Here is a 26485-nt window from a genome sequence, read left to right on the forward strand (position 1 = left end):
AAGTCAAACACCTTAATATGCACCCTTTATGGTGCCCATACCGCCTGCTCTCAAACTGACATAATCTGCACATGTTGTAAGCAGACTCTACTACATCATCTAAATCAGGGATGTGACTACTGATAAATCCAGGGACAGCAAGATAATACAGAAGCCTACTTCAAATGCCTTTCCAGGTGACCCCAAATCACTGTTAATTGCTCCACTGAACCATCTTTAATAAATTTTGCTTCTGCAGTACAGTGATTTAAGGAAAATCCTATTGAAGAAAAAACCCAACAAACTAACCACCACACAATACTACATATATTACATTCCAAAGGATATTTTTCAAAACCTTATAAATTTCAAGTCTCATCACTTCAAGCCCTTCCCTCTCTTATGCAGTAATCCAATCCATCTGTCACAGAAGCAAATTAATCAGCTTGATACAATTTCCTCCCTGACAAATTCATGTTGGTTGGCTGTCTTCCCTTATCTCACTATCTTCTGTGTGTATATAAACTGCACCACAACTTTTACTATTACCCTTGTAGCTTCAGGTAAGTCATGCCACAGCTGGAAAGAAACTCAACACAGCCCCACGGAGAGCCCGACCAAATAAAACACAGTAGGTTCAGGTTGGAATGGAACGTAACCACAGCAGCACTAAACCCAGGCTAATAACATCTACTAGTTCTTGCATGTCCTCAGAACTGGAAGAACAGGATACATACAACGCCAAGGAAGTACTACTATTAGTATCTGAAGAGCTGATCATGATACTAACAAGACAGTCTTTGCAGATCCACAAAAGAGTATGTATTCAACAGTCTGCTTTAAACTGCTTTTATTAAGTCAAGAGGGAGACTAACAACAGAGATGAGCCTTTCATTTTTTTTTTTTATTCTCCATAAAGTAGAATATATTAAAAAAAAAACCCTAAACACGACAGTTTGAAGGGAGCAAGTTATTTTTCTATGAAAGTAGAAGAAGGCATATTTCTATCAAACTCACTTTGTGGACATATTTTATTTTTTTTTATTAATGAATAAAACATAGACTAAAGAAGGAACATAGAGCTAAAATGAAAGCATTGATGTTGAAATGCAGGATTTCATAGAGAAGGATGTCTTTTGGGGTTTTTAGAAGTGATACCTCCCTTGAACATTTTGCAACTCTCAGTTTCACATCAAATAAGATAAAGATGGTGAGAACATATGAATAACTAAAGCTCTCCATAAGAAATGACACCACTTACAACAACAGTTGTTAAGCTCTATGTGCCTCAAAGAGTGACGCCAAGTAGCACTTCATTGCACTAACAGGTCTTTTTCCATTGGGTCACCTCATGACTTTCTGTCTCCATGGCATGCTACAGCATTTTTTTCCACGGTGAGTTTTTGTTTTGTTGTTTTTGTTTGTTTGTTTGCTTTTTTCTCCAAAACGGTCTATATGTTAAAGGATGTACTAGCAAAGCTTGGGCATTACTCTTCAGTAGCCAAACTATATATATATATATCTGTGCATTTAGAGTAAGCTAACAAAGATCAGAAATTCTTTACAATAACCAGACAGGTCTAATAGATTTTTAGCTCAACTGCCACTATAGAAATTCACTTCTTTGCCTAGGAGTACTTCAATATACCTACCTCATCTACCACCCCTTCATCCATTTTACTTGCTACATTCATTTTGTACCAGCAAAACAAAGCAATACTGAATTTAATAGTTATATGAGCTTTTTTGACTTCACTAGTTAGGAAGAAACATGTCAGGTGATATATCCACTTAACCCTCTTTAGCATAGCAAAAAAGGTAAAAGTAAATTAGACTGAATGTTCTGCTTGCAAGAGGAGGCCTCTCGTAGCCCAGAATATTTGCAGCAGGACCATACAGCTATCAGAAAAAACACTCACAGCAAGTCCAGCTTGTACAAAATCCAAAGAAAGTAGGATATAAAGCCAAAATACAGGTCACCTGAGGCAAAAGTAGAGATAACTACCTTTGTGTGGATACAGAATGGACCTCCTTGCAGCCTGTCATTCGACTGAAAAGTGGGAGTATTCTTCTCTCAAAGTAAAAATGAGAGACTTGAAGAGCTCAAAAAATAACCATACATTATGATAATTCTCGCTTTTTGTTTTTAAACCTAATAATTAAAACCCCCAAGATTATCTCAGCTTGACCCTTGAACATGCAGGGCATCACACAACTTTCTGTGATCACATAGCTCTCTATTTCTACAGCATCTACATGAATAAACAAAACTCTAAATTTTGCTTGAGTAGAGCAATTTTAAATTGACTGTGTTCTGGCTGTGCCTGAATAAGCTCTCTTTCTGTGACAGGCAAATGAACTGCCTCATACAGACGCTACAGAGTGTGCCAATTACAAATCAAAAGGTAATTTCTACAAAAGCTCTTAAGTGTCCACGTCACTAACCTCTACAGCATTCCCGGCATCAGGGCAAACAGCTTCAAGAGAACAGGGCCCATTCCTTTTTGATGTTTCTCTTCAACACCAAAGCTGTTCTTTCACTAGGTAAAGTAAAAGGGAAAAAGGTTAGAATATAAATGTGACAATAAAACCACAGAGCTTTGCCATTTTGAAACAGAAGTCACTCCAACAACTGGACTTCCATAAACCTAGGAAATCTTTTAAGTAGCTCCTGGAAAAGGAGCTGTAGCAAACTAGAAATCAACACACAGCATTAAGCTTAAACAAGCATTATCTTCCCAATTAAATTATACTCATTGAGAGCACATGAACTGCTACAAGAGCTACTAAAAAGTGCAAGCCTGGTAATTAATGCACTGACAGCCTGTGATGAGCAAGAGCATCCCTCCAAGGAACTATGTGATTTCTCATCATTACAGCAGGGGAAAAAGAAATAATCTGTGTTGATCCCAATCCAGCTGAGCAACTGAGACGTTACTGAATGCGCCTGGTTTTCCCTGGCCTCTTCCCTAGTTTTTCTGCCTATTTTATCAGAGTTATAAAGTGCTTACATTAGAATTTACAAACGGATGCACACAAGCCAACAAGGGGCAGTAAGTCTGAGCTCACTTGAGCACAACTCCATGAACCTATCACAACAAGATTCTCCAGCTAACCCAAGTCAAGCGGCAGAGGCAGCAAACGCAGCGCTATTCACTGCTGTGGCTGGCAAACAGGTAGGTGCCTCGGTGAAATGCTGCACCTCAGTTAACCAGCCTTGAGATGGCTGGTTATTACCTTACCTCTGACTCACAGTCTGCCCCATTCAGGACAAGTAGTTCAAGCACTCCTGCACTATAGTGTACTACATGGAACAGACATACCCAAAGCAACTGGGAAAACTTTATAAGACAACTCACATCATTATTTGTTTTACTATTTTGTACATAGGAGGAGCAGGGGAAATTTTAGTGGGGCAAAGCTACACAGGTTAAAAAGCAAGCAACACAGTATCATAGTAGCCTGGAAAGGCTTTGTGAGAGATGGCAGTAATGTGACAAACCTTCTCAAAGAGATTTTGCAGCACTTAATAAAAACATTTTGCTACAACATTGTTGTCTGCACTAAAAACTTAAGTAACTTGCTGGCAAGTACAGGAATTGAGCATTGACAGTTAAAGCAAGAAATCCTCTTTTAACTCCATCTTCTATGACCATAAAATCCTCTGACACTCCTAGAATGGGAAGGGGAAGTCAACTAACAACATATGACATTCAGGATTCTCAAGAGTTTTCAAATTGTGTTTATTTTGTTGTAAGACTCGGGGCCCTTGCTTGTTGAATAAGCCCTACTTTTACAAGGAACACTCTTATTTTAATCTAGGAAATTGGAAAAGGCATCTACACAGCAAACTAGAAAATATATACCAACGCCCACCCAGTACATAGGAGGATGGGCTAACAAGTTCAATTTCCAGAGGGATCCATTCACTCAGGTGCTTCATTTGGTCACCCCACTTGTGTTCTCAACAGCATCTTCAGTATTTCAGCTCCTGGCCTCTCCTGCCCACAAGCCATGCAGCACCTGCTTACAATTATTTTCTCAGATTACTTGCAGGAACCCACCTGCAGTGGTCATAGTAACTAAAATAAACTAGATAAACTGAGAGCAGCAGATATCCCAGAATCCAGCCTCACTTGCGTTGCTGCATCCATGCCCATGATTTAAGTGATATCTTACACACTTCCCTGCCAGAACCAAAATTTCACACCAGGCCTGGGTGGCCCACGCTGCAATGAAGAATCATCAAGCCCAGAGAACCACCTGATGGTGTCCTCCCCTTATTCAACACAGCATCCCTCTGGCCCTGCCTATGAAAAGCCTTCAGCCTCCACTTCTACCCACCCCATCTCCCCTCACCTTCATGACACTGTCACAAAACTTCTTGTGTGGAAAAGTAAGGAGTGAGCAGCTGGTACCACACACTGTGTGTGAAGCCATAAAACTCACACTGCAAAACACAGAAATGCAAGAAGTAGGATGAGCACTTTTATTTTTACCTCTACAGACACAAGTAAATACTTAAACTAAGAGGATAAGCAAATAGAACATATATTAGGAACAGCTCAGCACTACACCTCAACATGAGTAGAGAATTTTAGTTTCTGCTACCTTCAATTGCATTTCACTCTATTAAGAACTTTTTGTATCACCAATCTCTCAGATTCAAAATGATAGATTTTTATTTTTAAATACAGACAATGGAAGTCTCACGTATGGTCTCCAAATCAGATCAGACTGTGATTAAGCCAAACTTAATTAACACTGTATTTGCAAAGCTCAAGTGACCAGTTATACCACAAGTACTCAAAACACACAGTCTTACTTGAGCAGAAATCAAAGGGTAGCACCAGCTTCTTCTCCAGCTAAAACTGTAAAAACATCATTAGGAAGTGAAACCCTGACAACAGCTTGCAATCTTCTTTCAAACATATTATTTACTTGGTCTAATAGAAACTAGCTGCAGTAAAAAGAACGAATGTTCTGGGAGCACTAAGGAACCATGCCTCCAAACCAGGTCCTTTAGGACCCAAACCATCTAGTTTATCTATATTCCCACAGTACATTTGGAACACCTTGTCTCTAAGTCTTGATTCCCTTACATTTATCCCACTTCCATATTTTTATTTTGTTAGGGTCACAACAGCTTGAGAAAGACTTCATCAAAAGTGTCAGCACAAAACGAGTTGGTTTGACTTGTAGTCTCAAAACCAGTTAACACAGGAGATGCTGTTTAAACACAGTTAACAAGAACTAATTGCCTTCCTTGGTGCCAAAAATAAACCACCCCTACTTTACTTCTATCAGCCAATGTCTAGCATTGCCCAAGCTCAAGTTCTTCCTGTGGTCATCAGCTGAGTTGCCAAAAGTGGCTGCAAAGCCAGCAGCATGCAAAAAACTTTCAACTTTTCAACCCTCAATAGCCCAAAAGACTGAGATCCTTCAAAGAAATGCAACTAAACTAAGCATCAAAATAGCTGAGTTTTGAACCCAGTGATTGCAACAGCTAAACTCTGGAAGCAGCCAAGACAGTTCAAGCTAATCCAGTGCCCTTGTGTGCCCCTGCCTAATGAAGGCTCAGAAGCATCCCATGACATGGGAAGCAGAAATGGCAGCTAGCCTGTGTCTTCCTGACTATGCTACACTTGGACAAAAACGCTGCTGCAAGTTCTGAGAAAGGGGAACCCTTGCTGGAGAGTGCCAAGGGGGTGGCACAGCTTGGTTACCTCCCACTTAATCAAGTCTCTGCTCTAGAGGAGAAACTCCTCTGAGAAATACACTGGCATGTTAAACGCTGAAAACAAAACCTGTACCCTTAGTGCTCGAGGAAAGGATCTATGTTTTCCAACAAATTAAGACTATCCAGAGGCTGCCAAAACCCCAGATGGAAGAGGAGCACAGCAAAGAACCAAACTACCAATTTCAGATTAGATGTCTCCTCACAACCATTTCAAAAGCTTATCGAGTGGCAATTACCTCATGAAAAAAATAAATGACATGTAACAAACTTCATCTCCCTGACCCACCACTGACCTCTGGCAGCAGCCACATCCATTATTCTCCAGAAACCAAGTGTCATTCAGCAAACAAATTTCAGTCACCAAAACCACCCCCACCCATGCCTTACATAAAGCTCCCTGCTGCACTGAAGGGCTTTCTCTCCTTCAAAGAGCTAGAACACATCATCTGCAACTATGTTTTCAAAACATAATATCACAGTGGCCAACCTGAGCATGACCCATAAAAACACAAGAGGCATCTCACGGTAGTTACCATCCATCAAGTTCAGACATTTCCTTTTTCCTATCTACGAGCATCCCTTGAAGAGTTTATTTACATAGTTTGTACAATTACATAAAATTATAAAAATATTTCTTCCAACAGATGAAGAAAAGCTATTTTTTTCAACTGGGTCAGCATATATTTTATAATATCTGCACTTTTTATTAGAAACATCTTAGTTTTGTTAAGATAAAGGATATAGCCAACTAAACTTTGATGACTACTACTAATCCAAACATTCTTATTCAGAATTCACAGTATCACAGTATGTTTGGGATTGGAAGGGACCTCAAAAGATCATCCAGTCCAATCCCCCTGCTGGAGCAGGTGAGGTCGCACAGGAACATGTCCAGGTGGGTTTTGAATGTCTCCAGGGAAGGAGACTCCACAACCCCCCTGGGCCGCCTGTTCCAGTGTCTGTCACCATCACTGAGAAGAAGTTTTTTCTCAAATTTAAGTGGAACCTCTTGTGTTCCAGCTTAATCCCATTACCCCTTGTCCTATCATTGTTTGCCACTGAGAAGAACCTGGCTCCATCCTCGTGGCACTCACCCTTTATATATTTATAAACACTAATAAGGTCACCCCTCAGTCTCCTCTTCTCCAAACTAAAGAGACCCAGCTCCCTCAGCCTTTCCTCATGAGGGAGATGTTCCACTCCCTTAATCATCTTTGTTGCCCTACGTTGGACCCTCTCCAGCAGTTCCCTGTCCTTCTTGAACTGAGGGGCCAGAACTGGACACAATATTCTAGATAGAGTCTCACCAGGGCGCAGTAGAATGGAAGGAGGGCCTCTCTCAATCTACTAACCACTCCCCTTGTAATACACCCCAGGATGCCATTGGCCTTCCTGGCCACAAGGGCACAGTGCTGGCTCATGGTCATCCTGTTGTCCACCAGGACCCCCAGGTCCCTTTCCCCTACACTGCTCTCTAATATGTAATTTCCCAACCTATACTGGAACCTGGGGTTGTTCCTGCCCAGATGCAGGACTCTACACTTGCCCTTGTTAAATTTCATCAGGTTATTCCCCGCCCATCTCTCCAGCCTGTCCAGGTCCCGCTGGATGGCAGCACAGCCTTCTGGCGTGTCAGCCACTCCTCCCAGCTTAGTGTCATCAGAAGCTGATAAGCTTAAATCCATTTTTAATAATACATTTGTATTATTTGAATAATTTCTCTTAGCTGTCCTTCCTTTTTGGTTCTTGTCATTTAAAGAATTTGCTTGCTGTAACATAAAACATTTGCACTCCTGCTTCCCACTAAGTATTCCACCAGAAGTTTTAGTTATGACTCTCTTTTTATTTCAGCTGAATACCTCAGTACTTCTAGGCATTGTTTCTAGAGTTTAACAAATCAAATAGAATTTGCTTGTTGCCCTCACCAGACATTCCACAAAAAGTGCTGAATAAACTCACAGCAATCACAAACCACTTAGTCATTTTCTACGTGTTTCCATGTACCGAAAACCTGCAAAACTTACACGGTAAATCTAGAGAAGTTGAGGAAGATATCACATACAACTAGAACACACAGCAGTGGGAGCTGAACAAGGTACAGATGTTGAAGCCCAAATCAGTTATTGCTAGGAATTACAGTAATTCAGTACTAGTACTTACTCCACGTCCAATAGATATAAAATCTTGCTTTCCAACTGAAATAAATCAAATGGATCATAAACGTTACATGAATCAAGGCCAACTTCTGCCTTTTCCAGTATAGGTGTGTTTAGCACACATTCTCTAGATCACCAGTGCACTTTCAGAGGCACTACAAGGGACATGAATACAAAAAGCATCTTTAGCCAGATGAAGCAAGAGGTCAGGACCATCTGAATTCTCATTAATGGTGAGAAATAAGTTAGGTAACAACATACATCTGCTGTACACAGATTTTGAGAAAAGGAATACAACTGTGGGCAACACCCCCTCTGTGTGCCTCCAGCTATTTTAATAGTCACACCAGGTTGAAAGAGTCAGGCATTTCCCACTGACAAAGACCTTAAAAGCCCACAGAAGGGTCAGCCTTGTTTGTAAAAGAAGCCCAGGTGGAGAACTTCAGTTTCTGGCTTCCTCCAAAGCCCTCTTTCTTTACTGTTTCTCATTCGCTACTTCTGCTAAACCAAGCTCTAGCATTGTAAACCTGAATGCATGGGGGCACGTAAAGCTCCTATGCCTGTTACCTTCAGTGAAGTTCACAACTCCAGCAACCTAAGTACTTTCTTTTCCTCACAGGTATTACTGGATTCTTCTGCTTTTTATTTATATCTACCTACTGGCATTCCTGACATACTTCCAAATGAAAACACACTTCCAAGTGAAGATTCCATTAACCTGCCCGTGCTCAAGAAAGATGGTAGAAATGCATTAAGGCACACACTTCACCTCCTCACAGATCAGCCCTAGAGGTTCATAACAGGAAACAGCAGAAGTGACACACCAAAGTCTAGCAATACTTGTCACTACAAACTGCTTAAAAAAATTTTCAACAACTATTACTTCATCCATCTCCAATACAATCATCCATAACTCAGTGTTCTTGCTGTACCCAAGAGCAAATGTAACAGCTCAGAAAGCAGGCAATGCTGGAAAGGTTATACAAGCTGGAGAGGGGAAGGAAACACCACCACACCTTAAACACAACTTTTTGGGGGTGGAGGTAGAAGATCTTCAATGTTGTGATTTAAACTACATCTCTGTTCCATGACTATTTAGGAAATCATGATTCAGGGCACAAAATTCTGCAGATGATGTTATGTCTCCAAGCTCCAGAAATGCAGGTAAGAGCAGATAAGCGCTGTAACCAGATGAAACCTCTGCTTCTCACACAATGACAGGCACACTGTTTGAGCAGGCAATCCCAATGATTACCAGGCTGAAATAACATGAAGGCCTCAGCTTATATTCCACATTGTTAAGACAACGTGCCAAGTCCCACACCAGCCCTCCAAATGTAGACACATGCACACACAGACACGTTCACACTTGACAGCAAAGGGGAGGACCCCCACGAAAGGGGTCATAATCATTACAGCTACCCTACCAGATAGAATACAACTCTTAAATGCTGCTCCTTGCTGCTGAAGTCATCCAAGAGCTAAAAGCAATTGAACTGCAAATGATACCTCAGGCACCACGCACTCCTATGCCTTTCAGACAACAGTCCCTTCCTACCTGAAAAATTCTAGTCTTTAATGAGGTGTATTTCAGCCATGTTCTTCTCAACACAACAAAACACTGATAGATGCAAAGTGCCAACCAGGTAAAATAAAAGGAGACATGACCGTAGAGGAACTGCGCAAGTTGCAGCTGCATTCACATCTCCTCCAGAAGCATCCTATACACAGCCAGAACACCAAAAAAGAACTTCAACAATTGGGCACTGAATAGACTTAAAGAGCAACTGAAGTTAAACACCAACAACCCAAGTTATTTTTAAAGCAAGACAATGAAAGTCAAGGAGATAAACCCAGTCTCATTTACTGCAAAAGAGTCAGTAGGACTCAATACAACCCCTGATTTCTATGCCACTGGAAAGAAGAAGTGCTCCATAAACTGCACATTTATGTTAAGTCAAGGCCAAAATTAGACTGAAAAAGGAACAAGAAAATTGTCATACACGTCTGATGTTACTTTGCTCTTTAATTACTTCCTAATTAAATTTGCATGCTCTGATAACATCTACTATTATAAGTTGATGCTCCAAATGGAAATAAATGCTAATTTCACCTCCAAATGAACCATCAAACTCACGTACATTTAAATAGATTAGTAAAATTTATTTCAAGCTGTCTTCAGAATATTCTCATCTACTGTACTCAGTCCTCAATTTACAAAAGTCTTTGCCAAGGAGGCATTGATCCACAATCACCCACAAGCAGTCGTCTTCTCTTAATAGTAAAGAAATGTACTTCTTGTAGAAATAAATCAGAATCTGTCAGCCTTAAACTCAAGATGTTCTCAATACAGATATGCTGAAATGACTTGCAGGTCACCTGTGACACAAAATTTCATTAAATTGCTTGATAAGAAGCACTATACTTTTACACAGACGTTTTCAAATTAAGTAATTACGTTTTAATGTTTCAGCACGATGATTCCTAACATAGAAATACTGGATGTTGACAGAATGATACAGACTGGAAGGCATCTATGAAGGCCACATGGCCTTACCTTTGCTCAGAGGGTCAGCTTAGATCAGGCTGCTCAGAGGTCTAGGTGAGTTCTGAGCATCTCCATGGGTGGAAATCCCATTACCCTTTCAGAAGCCAACTCCAATGTTTGACTACCCTCATCGTGCAAATTTTTATCCTAGTTGTAATTTACCTTTTTGCAGCTTGCATCCAGTACCTCTCATCGCTGAGCAACCTCAAGAGGACAAGGACAGTTGAGCTTTCTACAGTGGTCATCTCTTCTAAAAATAAAGATTAGTGACCACGTACACACTTTATTAGTTGGTCAAATATCAAAAGAAAGGGCCCTTAATCAGATCGGCCAAATACACACAAATAGTGAATCTGTATTGTTTGTACAAGCTACTATTTTATTTATGAAAGAATAAAATAAGCCCTCGTGAATACACATAACATTTTACTTCATCAAATCAGAAACAAAAAATAGAAAAATAGAGAGGGGTCCTCTGTTTATTTCAGGAAGCTAATACCTTGCTAATCCTTTAGCTTTCCACAGGAATGAATACAAAGCCTCTGGATACAGAGACAAGCCCTGATTATTTAAATCACTGGTATCTAAAATTCTGAAATCCAAAGGTCAGATACCTCCCCAGAGGACAGATGCTTTGCCACTCCTAAGAACAGATCAGCTACTTTGATGATATTTGGAGACTTGTAACACAATTTTAAGTACTATGTTCAATTGCCTTGGTGGTGTGGGGACAGCTATTTGTTTCTTTCACTAAGAGAAGTGTCTAAGTTGTTTCAAATAATACATTCAAAAGTAAACAAAGATTTTCCCCTCTTAATTAGTGTCTAAATGCTAGCTTGCTCAAATATAGCTACACTCACATTGCATTGCAATATAATCTATCACTATTCTATCCCAGACATTAATTCCAAGCTCATATTCGTTTTTACTTACTTGAATTAATCACAAAGTTACAATTTCCTAACAAAGACTGAAGGCTGACCTAGACTAAGAGGTGCCACAGGCTATTGGCAAACCCAAGACAAAGCAAGGCTTGTCACAGCACTACATGGTGAGAGGACAAGAGATAACAGGCATACATCGATACAAGAGAGGTTCAGACTGTATGTCAAAAGAAGCCTTTTTTTCCCCAAAGACAGAGCAGCACCAGAACGGGGCCCACAGAGGCAGAGCTGTCTCCAGCCTTGAAGTTTTCCAAGATACAACAGGATCAAGCCCAGAGCAACTTGGTCCCACTTCACAGCTGGTCCAGCTGTGAGCATGAGATTGGACCACAGGCCTGAAGAGGTTTCTTCCAACCTGAGAGATCCTGAGACGTTATTTCCCCCACTGCCACGTATATAGCAAGTCTTAATCCCAGCATTCCATTCTATCATTTAACGTGCAAAATCAGTCGACTTAACTGCTCTCCTTTCCCAAATCTCTTGACTGTACAGATTCTTTAACCCCTATCAACAGCCTTTGGCTTCCTGCCCATTCTGGTACTTTACAACAGGGAGGGTTACCTCTCCACCAGCAGACACACTTTTCTCTCCAGGCAGATGCTTGAGGGCCAGAACAACAGCCATTAAGTCTGCAGCAGATGAAAAACAGGAGTAAGATAGCAGAAAGCAGACATACCATAGGATATGCTAGGCAGAGGATGGGCCCTTTCAAGCATCCAGACCTCCTGCCTAGCAGACTCTTGTATTTGACTCACATCCAGCCCTGGAAAATCCAAGTAGGTTTCTCAAGAGCCATCCCAGCTGCCATGTCCTGCAGCACATGAGCCCCGCGACAAGTTTTTCTCCAGCATTCCCAGTGAGGGGGCAACATTTTGACCTGTGCTAACAACCCTTCCCTAACAAGGATCATGGAGAACTGTGGGATGGCAACATTTCAGTGGTCCTACCTGGAGTCAAGTCCAGGGTATTGTCCAAAAGCAGCTGCCCTGGTGGGCTGCCTTTGACAACAGCACAGCTATTTGCATGGTGCTGCACCTCAGATAACATCTGTATAAGGGCGTCCTTAAAAAAGCCCTCCTGCCCTAGGCTAAACATGCAGTTTTCAGGCTGCATGCTGCACAGCTTGTGTCCAGGTATTTCCAGCGGTCAGAAGAAACAGATTTGCAGAGGAGGTTTCATTTCTGGGTTGCCAGCTGGCTATTTCTGTTCTGCAAGAACACTTGTCTGGTCAGCGACTTTGGATCTGAAAAGTTGAAGTGCATGTGTTCTGAGAAATCATTTCCTCATTGCTAAATTAAATGTTACTGTTCTCGGAAGGTCTCTGGGACACACCTCTTTTTGCTGGAAAGTTTTGCCAGCTCAGAGTTAAGGCAATAAGCAGCTTGACCACCAAAGGTACAGATCAGTATATATTCAAATGTTTATGTGTATCCTAAAGATTTAGTTCAACATTGCTTCACAGCACTAAGTGGAGAAATATTGCTGTAAGTGAACAACTCAAAGGTGATGATACACATAAATCCTAACAACAAAGGTTTACTTATTTATTCTATGCCACACCAAAACCTCCAGCTCCCGTGTTCCATTTCCAAAGCACACGTATGGCTATAAAATGTTTCTAAAGCTGTTGTGACATTGGCCATCTCACCTCTATTCACTGACTTTCACCTCTCAAAGTGCTGTAGAATTCTGATCCTCATCAAGCAGAAGTCTTTTTACTCAGCTCCTCAAACTCCCATCTGTAACCAGTCATTCATACTCCAGGAGTTTGCAAGACTAGCATATACTCACACAGCTCCTGCCAAGTCCAAGTCATTTCTAACTTAAATGAAGTAACGAGGCATCTTAGAAAAGGAGCATTAAGACAACAACTTTCAGAAATATCTACCTCACTGCAGAGTTTACCTGCATCTGATAGTAAATTAGATGATGCCTCCGCTCCAGTAGTTAGGTGGAAATAAAGAAAACCACTGAACTGCTACCATCATCCTGATGGAGAAGAGACCGTCTGAATATTGTCAAAGATTATTTATTATGTTCCTGGGGCTCAGGCTCCATGGGAGCGCTCATTCTGCAGACTGCCTGCAAAGTCCTCCCAGCTTTGGCTTCTGCCTTCTTGACAGCTGTCAAGGATCTTATTTTGAATCTGATGTTTTCCTGTCTTATTCAGCTTCATACAAAAGTTAGAAAGAAAGAAAAAAAATCCCAACAATCACCAACAGACTAAAACAATGCTGAATACCTCAATAACTCTTTCAGCCTGCAATGTGAAATCAGAAGAGTATCCAAAGTAAAAACTAATCTTTTCATTTAGCGACACCCAAGTTGAACAGAAGACAAACTCCTACAGCCATTGTGGGGGGAAAGGATGTCAGACCTCCTCATGTGGCTCATCACTGGCACTTTTCCTTTTTCTTGTACCAAAGGGAAACTACAGTACTGTAGACCAAGTCCTAAAAAGAAATAATTGTCTAAATGGAGTCACTCTTAAAAGTCATCTCCAAAAATTATGACTACGTGCTTCTTCCTCCTTTTCCAGAAAGTAGCATTCAGCACTTTAAATATGGTGGTCTAAGTTTCTCAAAAGGACTTGGATTTGCAACTGGGAGAGCTCAACACCACAGTCAGCTCATGGGCTTTCATTTGTTCAGGCACTGCAGCTAAATTTTCATTATGTGCATATTTAAAATATTTCCAGAGTGGATTGCATGCTGTTAAATTCACATTAAAAATTCAAATCAACTTTCCTTAGTGTCTCCCTGGACAATCCCTTCATTCCTCAGTTAATTCATTGCTTTTTCCTTTCCTTTCTTCTGAGATGTTAGATCCAAGACAAAGATCCCAGGCCAACAAAGATATCTCATAATACACACTCATGATCTTTATTAACTTGGATCAGATTCAAAATACCAAATAATACCCATTTTTATCCTCCAATTAACAGTGTAACTTGGTGTACTGCCTAGCAATCCTAAGAAGTTGAAAGCAGAACAATGCATAAAACAGATTTAGTTTTCAATGTTTTCTGTCCAACCATGTATTTCATCCGAAGAGAACTTGTCCTGCCAAGACTTCATACATGTATTACACAACAAAACATGGGTAAATTAAAGCCTTCCCTTTGAAGCATTAGATCTGCAAAAAGATTTAGTAGGAAGCAAGTTTCAGATCCAAACCATTGCAAATGGTGGGGGGGGGTGGGAAGGCAGAATATTAAAAACACTGAATGACTTAAGAAAATGTCACTTGCCAACATGAAATTGCGATTTCTTCTTCAGTCATTCAGTAACTTTGCTATTTGTGTGGTCTGTATGGTCAACCACAAAGAAATATCTTAAGAGAAAAGTATCAACAGATTTTAACTCATTCTCCACGATATCCAGTTCTCCCTGTTACCATGGGCACAGCATCACATCATTATTAGCAAATATTTCTAACAGATTTGTAGTTATTTGGTTTGCATACGTGTGAATTTTGAGCTTCCATCTGGACTTCTGCCTGGGGATGGGGAGTGTCTTTTGATTTGGTTTTGGAGGTTTTTGCTGACGGAGGGAAAGGGGACAACAGTTAGGAAGAGGAATATAGCAGCTACTTGATGATACAGTTTGATGCTTCCTTCCCCTTAACATATTCTTACTCAATTTCCTCCAAATACAGTTTGAAGAATCTCTTCTTGCTTTGCTTGTGAGCCACCAATAGTATGATTCCTTTGCAATTTATTTCTCTCTGTCCGGAGTATTCACCAAAGAAAGAAAACCTACAACTCTTCTACTAAATGCAATGCAAGTTGGTCATGATTATTTTTCCTATTGTGAAGTTAAACTACTTGAAAATTCTGCACTAAAAATACCAGAGTAAATCAGAAAAACATGATCCTGGCTAAAATTATTTGTGCCACAACCAAAGCATAAAAAAAAAAATATATATCCCTTAAAAAAAAAAAAAATCACTAACATTCTACAACATGAGAAATAAGTGAACATGAAGTAAAAGAAAGCTAAAAACTTGTGAGGTTTAAAAGCTGTCTGTTAACACTATTTCACTATTTAAACTGTTGGTTTTTTCTGTTTGTATTTATTTGTGACCAAAAAAAAAAGTGTCCTTACAGTTAGTTTGATAAATATCATTACAAACTGTAGTTAATCGTAATTTGATGACTGCAGATTCCTACCAGTTCTGTAAACAAATATCACATTTGGCTTGCTGTCCACATCACTTAAACAATCGCAACAGAACAAACTTTATGTGGCATTCTTTCAAAGGAATCGAATTTCCACAAAAAATCAGAAGTCTTTAGGCTTGCTGTGACAAAAAAAGGAGTGCTGCTGAACACTGCAAGCTACCAGAATAATCATGTTTACAGACTACGAGTTATTTAAACAGAGCTCAAGAAAGGTGTCAAGAAAACACCAAACATGACAAGTCATTAAGCTTATTGATGTCACGACCTTCCTAGTTTATAGGGATGTCACACTTTTTTTTTAAGCTTAACCAAGATACTTGATCTCCAAGCTTTTCAACTTCCCAACACCACAGATTTTCATATCGCAATCCAGATCTGTCAGGAGATCAGTTGGAATTACTTTATTTAAAACACATGAATTTAGGCGGTAACATTGTGCCTTCTTCACAAAGAAACATCACCACCTTGGTTCTCTTCCTGATCAAGATTTTAAGCATAAACAGCCTTTAAAGAGCATGATCAAGTACTACACTCAATTAAAATTCTTCTCACGTCTCTCCTTACCTAGTAACACAAGTGAGATTTACAAGAGTAAAGGTGTGATGGACACATTAATTTGAACTCTCTTTTAAGAAGGTTAACATTTCATGTATATGTCCTTAATAGTTAGTTACGTAAAAATCCAAACAGGACTTAATAGGAGAGATATTACAGATTAACCAACAAATTCAAGAATATTACTGAACCTGGAATAAGCTGCTGTTCATTCCATGTGTGTTCCTAACAAAACTGCAAATTGGTACAGATTCTTATCTGCAACTTGTTAGGAGCACATGTAGAATCTTCACCTTCCATTGCCTTCAACAGAAAATAAACTCCCAAACCAGTATTATTCAGTATATTCATCAACAACTTGGATGAGGGAATAGAGTGCACTGTCAGCAAGCTTGCTGATGACACCAAGCTGGGAGGAGTGGCTGACAGGCCAGAAGGCTGTGCTGCCATCCAGCGAGACCTGGGCAGGCTGGAGAGCTGGGTGGGGAAAAATTTAATGAAATAAAACAAGGCCAAGTGTAGAGTCTTGCATCAGGGCAAGAACAACACCAGGTTCCAGTATAAGTTGCATAGTGACCTATTATAGAGCAGTGTAGGGGAAAGGGACCTGGGGGCCCTTGTGGCCAGGAAGGCCAATGGCATCCTGGGGTGTATTAGAAGGGGGGTGGTTAGTGGTCGAGAGAAGTTCTCCTTCCCCTCTACTCTGCCCAGGTGAGACCACATCTGGAATACTGTGTCCAGTTCTGGGCCCCTCAGTTCAAGAAGGACAGGGAACTGCTGGAGAGAGTCCAGCACAGGGCAACAAAGATGATTAAGGGAGTGGAACATCTCCCTCATGAGGAAAGGCTGAGGGAGCTGGGTCTCTTTAGCTTGGAGAAGAGGAGACTGAGGAGTGATCTCATTAATGTTTATAAATATGTGAAGGGTGAGTGTCAGGAGAATGGAGCCAGGCTCTTCTCAGTGGCAGCCAATTATAGGACAAGGGGCAACAGGTACAAACTGGAGGCTCCACTTAAATATGAGAAGAAACTTCTTCACAGTGAGGGTGACAGAGCACTGGAACAGGCTGCCCAGGGGGCTTGTGGAGTCTCCTCTGGAGACATTCAAAATCTGCCTGGACGCATTCCTGTGTAGCCTCATCTAGGTGTTCCTGCTCCGCCAGGGGGATTGGACTAGATGATCTTTCAAGGTCCCTTCCAATCCCAAACATTCTATCATTCTGTGATAACCAAACTAAACAGTGCACTAAGGCTCAAAACCAAAAATTTAGGCAACTGCAACTTGGAAAAGAAACCACCAGATTTAAAGGGGGGGGGAAGGAGGGAAGTATATTTTCTCTGAAGTAGCAAAGAAACATCTTCCTCCTAAATTATTCCATTTCTAAGATTTCTGACTCAACTGCTGACTAATTTGGAACCCAGTAACGAGAAAAAAAACTTTTAAGTCACTAATCCATACTAGACATTGTCAAACACACCGCCACAACCAGAGTGTCATGTGTTAAGTTACGCACATATTCACTGAAACTGCTAAAAAGCAGTTGAACTCTTCCTGAGGATTGTATTGCTTAATGCCAGGTGAATCAACTGCAGGAACCACATGTGCAAAGCAGAGACATGAAGGCAAACAATAAAAAGTCCAGGAACACTCTGATAAACCACCTTTTTTCCTGCAGCAGACAGGACAGACATAGATTCCTTAAAAATCACTATGTTTTTAAAGAATCAGTATTTTTTTGAATTCAAGTGAGTTCTTGGGCAAATTCCTGAATTAACAGGTTTGTATTTCAAAAAGCATCTGATGTGCTTCTCAGTCCAGATTAAACCATGTGTATTGACTTCCATTTCACTGTCCTTCAAAGTGTTTGTTTTGGTACTCAGAAATATTGCATACACAAATGTAACTCAAAGATTCTTTGTGTAGGGTCCTACAATGATGTTTTCCAAAGTGTTTTGCGGCAGGTCTTCTTTAACCTTTACCAGCTTGCTAACAAGTTACAGAATGAGTTCCAAATTCATTCCACTACTTTATCTAAAACAAACAAACAAAATGAAAAATTTCATGGCCAAAGATAACAGTTCCCAAAAGCCACAGAAATCCAGTTTGGTGAAGTTCTGAGGTCACTGAGGAGAACTCTGGGATGAGGACCACAGAACAACTCAGCCAAGAAGGTCTGAAGAGCAATTTCAAAATTATCCATGAAGTTACAGCCTTTATACAAGCACTAGTTTGGGGAACTCTGCATTAGACCAGGGCATCCCTATCACCATGGTTACAAAGAGCTGTGATATCCAGCTGTTTTGCTGGGTTGGGTTGGTTGGATGTAGGGTATTTTTCCAGAAAAACATATTGTAATCCTTCTATCCTCATCATTACTTTCCGGGTTTCCCTAGTATGAGGAGCTCCAATAAAGTCCAGCTGCAACTGTAGTGCCAAAACTGTCGGGTTGAGGTATGAACTCCGCAGAGTCTTCACCAGCAACAGAAATAATCAAACAACCAGTGACAAATCTGACCACCAAGACTTGATTGAACATGCATAGCTGTGCAAGGCTATACTTGAGAAACACAATATATAAGCCAGAACTCAAGGTTCCTGGGTGAGAATTTCAGGGTGGGGGGGTGAGGTGATGTACAAGTAGACTAGATTGAAGAATACATGTTACGTACCCAGTCTTTCAGTTGGAGGAGAATATCTTCTGTGCCTCTGGTCCCTCTAAAGGAGGCCAAGCCATACTGCCACCAAAGGAAAAGAAATTCCAACAAAAAGTAGCTCAGACCAAAAGGACCACAATTTCTTGCAAATGACAGTACTTTCACAGGTCCTAAGCCAACTTGTCATCTCGCCAAATATCTGATCTATAGTACTGACACGACAAGTAAAAAATGTACCCTTAGCATTCCCTGTAACTTGTTTAGCATAAGACTTACAAACTAAATAAAGACCTTAAATTCATATCCTCAGTTTATTTCCTGATATAGGACACTAAGCACCAGAGCCTATTTATGACTGATACAGATCCCATTCAATGTGGAAAACGCAAGCAATGTAGACAACAGTGTGGTATCAGAGATCAACCATTATTTCTCATCTACTAGGACTGTATGTGGAATATTCCATTCATGTGTAAGCAGAGACCAGCGTTACAGTCTAGAAGTCTACCATCTCTTGTCTCATTACCCAGTGTTGTACAGGCAGGTTTCCAAGTGTTCATCACAGGTCAAAATGGCCTGTCTACGATCACTTAAGCTCACAGGAAGTCATGTAACCTGAAACGGAAACAGCATGACACAAAAACTGTGAACTGCAAATGTACTGTGCATAGGGTAAAATATACAGTATTTTGACAATACATCAACTGCCTTCGTTATACTGCAGTGAGATCACTTGGCTATAAAAGCATGAGATTTACAACTACCTCATCTTATACACAGGAGTACTGTATTTTATTTGGTAATTCCCAAGGCAGTGGGAGAGAATTAAAATTTCTCTCAGGCCCACCCTTTGAAGGAAGGGGGAAAACAAACCAACCAACCAACCAACATCAAACAGCACACACACAACAAAAACCAGCCATTTATATACTTCTAATATCATGAAAACATGAACTTGTAACTTTTGACCTTAGCTTAGACAAAGGTCATTTGCAATAACATTTTAGATCCAAGCAAATGCCTTTTGTTACATACCTATAAAATGTAAAGCAATCCTGGTTCTCATGAAAAAAATTGTTCCTCTATACATTTCATTATATACAAGGGTAGTTTCATTTTGCAGCATACTACATCGAATAAACCCAAACATGATGCTGTCTCACTGACACTGGAGAGAGAAGCAAACAGCAACACAGGAAAAAAAGAGACTTGTTCGCAAAAGAAGTGGGGGGGCAGAGTGGAAGAAAGGAAAAAAAAAAAAAGGCAGCATCCAGGACACAAGCAGCTGGCACTCAGGGACTAGGAAGGACTTCAGCTCCACAACAGGATCAGTTGCATAATCACTGCTGCCTGAGAAGTTATACAATGTCTGCCCTTCTCCTCATTAGGAAAACAAATAAGCAACTAGAAAGTCCTTTTAGTGCACAGCAGCTAATAAATTAATTACAACATGTTAAATCCTACTTAATAGAAGGCTCTCTGTAGTTTCAAACATTACTTTTCAGTGTACTGGAACATTAAACATTAAATTCTATGTCAACCCTTTTAAAAACACTTATTTCCCCTAAAAGCAACATGTCCTAACACCAGTGCCAAGCCACAAGAATTTACCACCTGGCTTTTCCAGCCCTGCTCTCAGAAGACATGTTCACATGGGAGAAAGCTGTCCCTAAGGCTAAGTCCCATGAACCGTGACCTCACCTGTTGCTGCAGGACTTGGTGAATTCTGTAGCTATCAAGACATTTGATCCAGAATCACAAAATACCAAAAAAAAAATTCCAAAGACTAATGCAATTCTAATTCTATAATGGGATATTTTGCAGATACTTACAGCAGAAGCAGTAAAATATTCATAAGAGAAAGAAGGACAAATCAAGCTTTGAGGAACACCACATCACTGAAGAACAAGCAGGACAAAGGTTTTCCTGAGTGGTTGTGTACCGGGCAGACCTGTGCGCTGTGGCATTGCACAAAGAGTGAAAGTGAGGTTTGACTCAAGCGCAAGAGATACCGCAGACTGATTAAGAGGCAGATGAATTTTAGCTTGCCAGCACTGAATCCATAAAGATAATTCTAGCCTAATTATAGCTCCCTCATTAAGGACTTGGACCAAAAGAATAAGAGTTTTATCGCCTCATCTAAAATTTGCTTTTCTCTGTGATTATCTCTTTTCTGCTGTAAGTCTTGTCCATTTGGTTCTTCTTACCTCTGGGTCAGGAGTTTTATATCTTCCCACCACGATTTGGGCTCCCAGCCCAATGCTGCTGCATTGCAGAGTCAGCAAAGACATGATGCAGCAATATAGCTGAATTTCTTTGGATGTGGAAGTACATGTCAGTGATGCCAAACCCTGAAAGCCATCTGGATAAAACTCAGAGGCCCCATGGCATTTCAGAATAAAGAAGAAAAAAAAAAAAAACACACAAAACAAAACAACACGACAATGATGTCAAGATGGCTGTCTTGGCCATTTTATGCCCTGTTGTTATCTTATAGATAGTGTTGAGAACATTGCAAAAATCGACTGGTTCTGCTGTTCTCCTCATCCCAACAAATCCAAGCATCACCTCCTGTGCTCAGCACAGACCACTTCCAGCAACAAACCACAGGAATCGGTGGCTCCTCTTGAAGGGAAGTGGAAATACCAGGATCTGTGTTCCAGTGGATTAACAGATCAGATGAAGAAGAAAGAGACACCCAGCCTGGACTGCCCACAAGCCACCGTCCCAGACTGACAACTCCTGGATAAGTAGGCAGATGAGAACGGAACCATCTCCAGCGAAGGGAAAGAGAAGCTGCTGACCCGAAAGCTTGCAGATCCCTGCAGGAATGAACATGCTGGTCACAATACACTTGATGTTGTATATCCAAGATATTCAGGGACCAGCAATTACAGAAAGGCCCACTCTGTTTAACTCACCAGCCCTGAACTTGCCTTGGGACAGGAAAGTAGCACATTTCAAACTCCTCTTTTTTTTTTTTTTTCTTATTGGGGTTTGCTGCAGATGGCAATAATCCAATCCTTAAAGCCCCTTATTGTAAATATGCTGCAATACATGATGGCTTTATCCGTAATGTCTCAGCTCTGAACTAAATAAGCCACTTACCTTTGCTAATGCTTCTGCAACTACTCAGAATTTTGATTAATGACCTGCTCTGCACCAAGTGCCCCTTTCACCAACTTCATCAGCAGTGTCCTGCCTCCCCTCCCAGATCTCTGGCAAATGCTGGGAACAACTCCAGCATTCAGGACTCAGGCAGGAGTCAGGAGAGACATTTTTCCAATAAAGCAACTCCAGCCCACTTTTAAGATACTACCGTACGTTCATCCTAGTGCACTGAAACAGCTATTGTGGATTAAGAGCGTGATGCCCTTGTGGATCAGACAGGAAGATCTGACAATCCCACCTATTCCCCCATTCTATTTGGGTTTGCTGCTCAGGGAAGAGGAAAAGGAGAAAAGCCACAAACATAAGGTGCTCCAGGACTCCAACATTCAAAATCTGGCACTGTTTGTAAATTTACTTGAGACAGATAGATACCTAAACGCTAAAAACTAAGCAAATCAGAAAGCTCACAGCTAAGCTACCAATCCTACTAACTGTGCTACCCACTTTCTAAAGCACAGGCTTACATCAAAATATGTGTCTTATTAATAATTTTATACATCTAAAAGATAATCAACTTATGTGACCCACTTTTTAGGTGTTTAGGGCTGCTTTATATTTCATGATTTCCGATTAAACAGCTCTCTGGAAGCATGATCTCAAAACCAGCATCTATGGGAACAGAAACCAAGTACCTGCAGAAAGCAACTGGTTTCTCCCAAGGCTACAAGGGCATGTCTCTTGGTTTTGGACAGCTGGGTACACACACTTAGGAGAGTGAACTTAGTGAACTTAGGAGTGTGGCTTAGCTGATTAGCAGTTTCTTTTAACTCAACCACCATCAGCTATCAAATACCTCAAGTCTGTAATGACCGCTTTTTAAAAATTAATAATGAACAAGAAACTAACTTAAACTCACTGCAAACCCCCTCCTAAGCCACCAAGCTTTTTACATCCAGGTAATTTGCCTTTAGGCTTTGCAAGGATAATTGAGACTCATTCTGGCTCCCCAAAAAAATCTTCTCAATTAAATTCAAAAGATCTCTTTCTTCAAAAGTGTAAGAAAGAAAGAAAGAAACTAGAAGCAAAGAGGAAAAAGAAGGGGAAAAAAGGCAGAGTAATGATAAGCAAAGTAATTATCAGTCATGTAGAAAAAAAAGACAAGACTGAGTGGGTAAGTTCTGGACACAAGAGAAAAAAAAAAAAAAAAAAGGAGATACATCCAGAAGACAGGAAGCAGATGTAAAATGGAAGACAGATTACAGTTTTGTGGACACACAGGTCCTGAAAATCTATTTATTTAAACCACTAGCAGCTAAAAGGCACATGTTCAAATTTGATTATTCCTGCTTTATAACCCTAAAGCTTAGTTTGAGAAGAGGTCAAAAAAATTAAAGCAGCAGTACCATAAAACAATAAAAATAATTGTCATTGGTTTTCCTCTTTAAGCTACAACACTAAAAAGCTTTTGCCCGCTTTGTCAGTAGCCTGCTCCAGGAATTCCCAAAGTTTACTATGCTGGTCTAAAAAGAACACAAACATGAACATACTATTTCCTAAACAAGTCCCAACAATTACTCCCCTGCCCAGCAAAAGAAACAAACACAAAACTTTCATCCTTACATCAACCCAGTCAACACTATTTAAGAAACTGACAAAAAGAAACAAAATTAGGACCTACATATCTTGTATAAAACTGAAGTTCTTCAACTTAGTGATCAGCAATCCTGTGGAAAAAAGTTAATCGATCCAAATCCAGATTCTCTGAATCAGAAAAAAATGATACTGATGTCAAATTACCTGTTCGTGTATATATTGAAAGAAAAATAACAGCAAAAGATTGAAATCTTATAAAAACAATATTTGGAATGTCAGTGCTATCCCAGATGAACTGAAAGTATCAGAAGCAATTCAGGAAAAAAAAAAATCTAAAAAAAATATATTTAGTGTTCAGTGTATTCTCCCTTTGATTTTTAGTGATAATTAACTAGATCTCCATATTAAAAAAAAATGGGGAAAAATTAAAAAAAAAAAAAAGAGGCATAAGTTTTGAAAAGGGCCTGTATTTATCAGCCTCGTGTGCTATCTGTGGTTTCTCCCATGAAGCATCTCCAGGAGGATGCTGAAGGAATTCTCTGTAGCAATCTTTTTCCAAGCAATATTTTGGCATAAATCCAAAGCATTTGTTGTAAAACTGAAGTGCAGATGACTATCGGCAATGGACCTCTCCAAAGTCCACAAAATGGTTTTGATAGAAGAATTTTCTCTCAAAGGCAGATCAGGAAGGGCACATACTATGACACTCAAAAAAAGACACCCCTAAAAAACCCCAAACAGCAGAAAGCATAATTGAATACTCTGGCAAACCAACACAAAAACACACACTTTCCCTTGCTCACTCTCAGTCTCATTAGCAGCGATTTTTGCAAGAGTAGAATATCAAAACAACCCAAAAAAGGAAAGCGAAATGATGCATTTGTTTCATTTAAAACATTCCCAGGAGCAACTGTAGCACATACACCAGACTTAAAGAAACAGCCACTGCCAGAGAAATTCTAACTGGAAACAGAGACTGGTCACTAACCTGGGTTCTCTTCCTTGTGGGAAGCCGACACATTCCTTCCATCTGCCTGTCCAGACTTGCCAGCACACCACTGAGAAGCAGCCAAAAAACTTAGAATGATGTTGATAGTGTAGAGTGAACATCAGACAGCACCTCCTATCAACTGGTGGTGACACCCAAAGGAAAAACAATTAAATCCAGCAACAGATGCCAGCGAAGGAAGAAAATAAAAGTAGGAATAAAAACTCAGGGTGACTGAAAAGCAAACAGCATCAGAGGTGGAAAACATACAAATATTCCCTCCTCAAGTCCCCATATTTTTTCCTCCAATTAAAAAGCAGGGGCAAAAACTCAGCCTAAGTCAAACTGGGACCAACTACTACTATATCCTAAACTGAAAAAGGATGATAAAAGAGTATTGCATGGGGACTGCAGCACAGTCTTCTTAGGCCTGCAGATCCACTACATTTCTCTGGAAAGCTCAGAAGAGAAATGGTCTTCCAAGAACTACTGTGGCACAAAAGGCACTGTTTTGTCTTCACCTCCCTGTCCTGTTGACAACACAACCAGCATAGTGGAAGCCAAAAAGAAACAAGCTGGTTTAGTACTGGGAGGATCTCATATTCTGAAACCATCTCGCTTGCTTAAACTACTAAAAAACATACCAAAACCCCTCTACCTCAACAACAAAATACACCACCATGAAGAAAATCTACACAGCAAAACAAACTCTCAAAACCCAAACATCCTCAAGCCCTTGCCTATTGGGTAATGAAAGTTCTACCTTTCTGAGACTGAATTGTAGGTGACTATGGTCCTATCATTTAGACAAGCTATTTTAGTTCAGATTTTCCAGACATCTTTCTCAAAGACATTTATATTCACCATCTCACCCACATTATTAAATTGATCATTTTGAAATAAATGTGGCGTCCTCACACAAATTTACTCATTCACTACGAAAGCTGGCATGTGCTGCTCAGCATCATTAAACTGATACTTTCAGCTCAGCAACTTTGCTTTAATCACATTAAAGGTACACCAGCTAACACAACCAATATACTAACAGAAGCCATTAATTTATGCACCTAGATGAACACACAGGGGGCATATGTGGTAGCTGACTGACATCATTATTTGGATCATTTTGTAAACAAGGCATCTTCTAACCTCATCCATTTTAGCAGAGTAAAATGCACAGTTACATGCTAGGAACCAGAGCGGGAAGAAGGAATCAGAGTGCATAAACCACAAATTCCAAAAGGAAAGCCAACAAGCCAACAGCAACATGGGTGACATGACCCTTGGATGCAGCGGGAGACGGCCCTCAAGCTGGGGGAAGTGGGTGGAGAAGAAGGGAGGGTTTCAAAGCAGGCAAGAAATAGACTACCCTGAGACATCCAAAAGTCGCTGCTTTTTAAGGACCTTAAGCTCCAGAGGCCAACTAGAATACAAATAATGACTAGCAATCACTTAAATATGTTTTATTTATCACTGAAAGCTAAATTTATTACTGAAGGTCAAGAGAAAGTTATAAAGAGACTGCCTCATCTTCTCTGGGCAGACTGTATTTACATAGCAGAGGGTTCTTTAACCTGGCAAATAATAGTATTACAACATGCACTGAAGGCAAATAAATTCACTTTCACTCTGGAAATAAGAACCTCTTAGGACAGTGATAACTGGCCAGGCGAACTGATTACTGATCATGTAAGATTTCCCCCTAACTCAGAGACACTACAAGGCACATCTTCCTAAAAGAGACATTTCCATTCAACTAAAAGATGTTGCAACCAATGCAGTGACATGTCACTGCTTATGTGGAAGGATACCCATTTCTTACTGTACAAACCTTAAAATCGCCCAAAGATGCACTGCAATACCAGATCCTTCAAGACACAGTCATTTTTAACTAAGAAAGAACACTACAGAGAGTGAAAATACGTCAGGCACTGTAATTATCCTGCTCCAGTACACACATTTTTCAGATCCTGCTCTGAAAGGCCTATGTCCTTAGTCCCTTCCTCTCTCTGTCCTCCTCCTCTTCCATGCCTT

General features: G+C 40.3%; 1 protein-coding gene across 6 annotated transcripts in view; it reads right to left on the bottom strand.

Annotated features, from left to right (window-relative positions):
• WDFY3 (WD repeat and FYVE domain containing 3) overlaps positions 1-26485 on the bottom strand; it is a 170269-nt gene that overhangs the window by 135206 nt on the left and 8578 nt on the right. For 5 of the 6 annotated variants that reach the window (XM_082050897.1, XM_082050895.1, XM_082050893.1 and 2 more), the window contains exon 2: positions 2425-2519. The exons of the other annotated variant lie outside the window; for it this stretch is intronic. The gene's annotated coding sequence lies outside the window, so the exon portion shown is untranslated. The remainder of the gene's footprint in view (positions 1-2424; positions 2520-26485) is intronic. 6 annotated transcript variants of the gene reach the window in all.

The sequence above is a fragment of the Streptopelia decaocto genome (assembly GCF_964273445.1).
Source record: "Streptopelia decaocto genome assembly, chromosome: 4".
NCBI classification, from domain to species: Eukaryota; Metazoa; Chordata; class Aves; order Columbiformes; family Columbidae; genus Streptopelia; species Streptopelia decaocto.